The sequence below is a fragment of the Dasypus novemcinctus genome, chromosome 5, assembly GCF_030445035.2.
Source record: "Dasypus novemcinctus isolate mDasNov1 chromosome 5, mDasNov1.1.hap2, whole genome shotgun sequence".
NCBI classification, from domain to species: Eukaryota; Metazoa; Chordata; class Mammalia; order Cingulata; family Dasypodidae; genus Dasypus; species Dasypus novemcinctus.
In genome coordinates this window covers 50,589,463-50,594,403 of record NC_080677.1, presented here as the reverse complement: position 1 = coordinate 50,594,403, position 4,941 = coordinate 50,589,463, and the positions used below count along the sequence as shown (strand labels likewise).

The following is a 4,941-nucleotide window of genomic DNA, read 5'->3' as shown; positions in this document are numbered from 1 at the left end:
AGAGAGTCTTAACTCAAAGCCAATCAACAGTAAAACACTAGGCAAGAGAGAAAAACTGAGATTAAGAGTTAACTCATCAAGATAATCAGATGCCTATACATCAGCAAAAAATTACAAGCCATAGTAAGAAACAGGAAGATATGGCTCAAGCAAGGAGACAAATTAAATTAGGAGGAGACTGAAAAGTTGGAACAACTAATAAAAAAATTATACAAACAAATCTCCTAAATCAATTCAAATAGATAAAGGAAGATATGCATAAAATTATAAGGGATATTAAGAAGAAAATATGTGATCATAAAGAATTTCAAAATATAAAAAGAAGCATAACAGAAATTGCATTGATGAAAGTTACAGTAGAAGGATTAACTATACACTAGAGGCATACAAGACCAAATTTGAACAGGCAAAAGAAAGAATCAGCAAACTAGAAGATAGGACATTCAAATCACATAGTCAGAAGAACAGATGGAAAAAAAATTAGAAAAAAGTGAGCAGTGTCTCAGAGATTTGAGTGACAGCAAGAGGTGCACAAATATATACATCATTGATAACCCAGAAGGAGAATATAAGGGAAAAAGGGCAGAAAGAATATTTGAGGAATTAATGGCTGAAAATTTCCCAATTCACATGAAAGATATAAATATATATGCCACAAAGTACAATATACTCCATACAAAATAAGTCCTAATAGAACTGCTGTGAGACAAATAACTAATCAGAAAGTCAACTGCCAAAGATAAAGAGAGAATTCTGAAAGCAGAGAAAGAAAAGTGATTCATCACATACACAGCATCCTTAATAACTCTAAGTGCTAGTTTCTTGTCAGAAAGTGTGAAGGTGGAGACAGTGGTGGTATGATATATTTAAGGTACTGAAAGAGAAAAACTGGCAGCCGAAAATTCTTTATTCAGCAAAACTTTCCTTCAACAATGAAGGAGAGTTTAAAATATTCACAGATAAACAGAAACTAAGAGAGTTCATGAACAAAAGATCTGCCCTACATTAATTACTAAAGGAAGTTCTTCAGGTTGAAAGCAATAGATGAGAGTGGCTTGGAGTATTGTATAGAAATGAAGATTTTCAATACAGGTAAATAGAAGGGCAAATACAATACAATACCCAATACTAATACATCCTTAATATACAAATGTACTCTTTAATTTCTGTTAGAGTCAGAAGATGATTGTACAAGAAAAAGACATATTTCTTGATAATGGACATGCAAAATATAAAGAGGTAACATGGAAAAAAAACAACATGAAGAGGGGAAACAGACTGATATGGGAACAGAGAACATGTATGCTATTGATGTCAAGTTAATATCTTGTCAAATTAATAGTAAATAGAGGTAGGTTGTGCAATATAAGCCTCAGGCTAAAAGCAAAAAAAATATTTAAAAATATATAAAGAGAAAGATATGAAAAAAGGATCAGTCAGAAGTATCACAAAAAATGAACAATAGAGAAAGGGAGGTGGCAATGAAGGAAAAGAGAGACAAAAAAAAGATATGACATATAAAACCTAATGACAATTTCTGAACATATAGAAAGAAGATTAGCAAGGAAACAGAGAATTTAAATAATATGACAAATGAAGTAGATATAACTGAGTGCACATGAATATTTATCCAGGTGTGATATGGTGGGTCACAAAACAAGTCTCAATAAATTTAAACAGTTGAAATTATACAAAGCATCTTATCTGACCATAATGGAATGAAGGTGTAAATCAATAACAGACAGAGATCTTGAAAATTCACAAATGTATGAAAGTTAATCGATCAGAGAGCCAAAGAAGAAATTGCAAGAGAAATCAGAAATATCTTGAGACAAATGAAAATGAGAACACAACATATCAAACTTATGGTTTGCAGTAAACACAGTGCTAATAAGAAAGTTATAGCCCTGTAGACTTACATTTAAAAAGAAGAAAGAGCTAAAAATCAAAGACTGAACTGCACACCAGGAGGGAGTAGACAAATAACAGCAAACTAACCCCAAAGCAAGAATTAGGAAAGAAATAATGATTAGAATGGAAATAACTGAAATTGAGAATGAAAATAAAACAACAGAGAGCATTAACAAAATAAATCTTGGTTCTTTGAAAAGATGAATAAAATTGACCAACCCTTAGCTGGAATGACAAAAAAAAAAGAGAGAAAATGCAAATAAGGAGTCAGAATGAGAGTGGACATTACTACTGACCGAACAAAAATAAAAAGGATCATAAGAGGTCATAATGAACAACTATATGCCAGCAGATTAGGGCACCTAGATAAAATGAACAAATTCCTAGAAACACACAAACAGCCTACATCGACTCTAGAAGAAATAAAAGATATTAACAGATGAATTACAAGTAAAGAGATTGAATCAACCATCAACAATCTCCTACAAAGAAAAGCCCAAGACCAGATAGCTTCACAGGTGAATTCTTCTAATCATTCCAAGAAGAATTAATACCAATCCTCATCAAACAATTCCAAAAAAATTCAATAGGAAGGATTACTACCTCACTCATTCTATAAGGCCATCATCAACCTAATTTCCAAGCAAGATAGACATACTACAAGAAAAGAAAGTTGCAAACTAACTTATTTTATAATACAGATGCAAAAAGTCAACAAAATACTAACAAACAGAATCCAACAGCACATTAATAGAATTATAATCCATGATCAAGTGAGTTTTATCCCAGGTGTGCAAAAGTGGTTCAAAAAACATAAGAAAATCAATCGTGATACATCACATTAACACATTGAAGGGGGGAAATTCATGTAATCATCTCAATTGATGCATAAAAAGCATTTGACAAAATCCAGCATCCTTTCCTGATAAAAACAATTAGAAAAATAGGAATAGATGGAAACTTCCTAAACATGATATAGGACATATATGAAAAAACCACAGCTAACATCATACTCATTGCTGAAAGATTTAAAACTTTCCCTCTAAGATCTGGAGCAAGACAAGGATGCCCACTGTCATTCCTGTTATACAATATTGAACTGAAAGGTCTTGCCAAAGCCGTTAGGTAAGAAAAAGAATTAAAAGCGTACATATTGGAAAGAAAGAACTAAAATTTTCACAGTTTGCAGAGGACATGAATCTATTTATATATAGAAAGTGCTGAAAGAAAGCTCCTAAATCTAATAAACATATTCAGTAAAGAGGAGGGGTACAAGATCAACACACACAAAGAACAATCAGTAGTGTTTTCATATTCTAGCAATGAGCATACTGAGAAGGAAATCAAGAGAGATTTCTATTTGCATTAGCAACTAAAAGAATCAAAATCTAGTAATAAATTTAACCAAGAATATAAAGGACTTATACATAGAAAACTACAAAACCTATCTAAAAGGTATCAAATAAGTCCTAGATAAATAGAAGGGCATTCTGTGCTCACGGATTAGAAGACTAAATATCATTAAGGTCAATACTACCCAAAATGATTTACAGATTCAAAGTGATCCAAATAAATATTCCAACAGTATTTTTGCAGAAATGGCAATACCAATTATCAAATTTATATGATAGTGTAAGGGGCCCTGAGTAGAGAAAAACATCTTGAAAAAGAACAAATTTGCAGGACTCACACTTGCTGACTTTAAAACTTATCACAAGAGCTGGAGGGGTGCCAGAAGTGGAGAAGGCTCTGGAGGCACAATGAATAATCCTATACCTTAGAATTTGAAGTCAGAAGCAAAAAAAGGCTGCTAAAAAATTAAGAGAATTCACAGAAATAACTTACAGAAGTTATTCACAGAAATGGACCTGATATCATTCCTGCCCATGTGATTGTTAAAGCCAAAGGTCTTGCAATTTTATTTGTGATTAAAGTTGGATTTCCAGTAACTGCTAGAAGAGGCAGTGGGATCCTATTAGCACATCTTCCTGATGGAAAATGGTCAACACCTTCAGTCATTGGGATAGCTGACTTGGTGGAGGATTTGAAATTGGAATTGAGATATCAGATTTGGTAACAATTTCGAAGTATGACAGAGCAGTAGAAGCCTTTGTAAAAGGTGGTACTCTAACACTTGGAGGGAATTTTACTGTGGCAGTTGGGTCCTTGGGAAGGAATTTGGAAGGAAATGTAGCCTTAAGAAGCTCTGCATATCTCTTTACATGTTGTTAATCAAGAGGACTCTGCTGGCATATCTTTAGAAGGTAGATGTTTGATTGAGAGGGAGGAAGCTAATCAAAAATTTTATTGTCAAGATATTCTTGCTTAAGACATTTTATTAAGAGATATACCACAGTGTGCTCAAGCAGATCTTTATGAAAATCTTGATTCCTTTACTGAAAAGTATGAAAATGCCCTCTTTTTCAAACCTTTTGCAATAATCTCACCCTCCTTCTAACTTAAAGATAAACATTATCCTGAACTTGTTATTTATGAATTCCATGTTTTTCTTCACGCTCTTGTTTTATATGTAAACCCTAAGCACTATGTGATATCATCTTGCATGCTTTTAAACTTACAAAAGTGATACATTGTAAAGTAAATAAAATTAAAACTTAGTACTAAACTACAGCATGGTACTGGCACAAGGATAGATATATTGACCAATGGAGTTGAATTCAGAGGTCAGAACTAGACCATCACATCTATGACAAATTGTTTTTTAACAAACCTTTTAAGTCCATTCAATTGGGAAAGAGTAGTCTCTTCAACAAAAGGTGCCCCTGGGAGAACAGAATATTTATCTGCAAAAGAATGAAGGAGGATCCCTACCTCACACAATATATATTTTTTTAAAAACTCAAAATGTATTAAAGACCTAAATTTAATTCCAGAAGAATTGAAAATATGGATTCAAACATATATTTGATTCAAACGTATATGGATTCAAACATATACATATACATATACATATGAAAATCTGATGTTCAAAGCAGCAATATTCACAGTAGCCAAAAGATAGAAGCAAGC

The 4,941-nt window shown here is 32.6% G+C and overlaps 1 pseudogene; it reads left to right on the top strand.

Annotated features, from left to right (window-relative positions):
* Positions 1-3,671: 3,671 nt before the first annotated feature.
* On the top strand, positions 3,672-4,369 carry LOC101412712 (SH3 domain-containing YSC84-like protein 1; annotated as a pseudogene).
* The last annotated feature ends 572 nt before the right edge of the window (positions 4,370-4,941 follow it).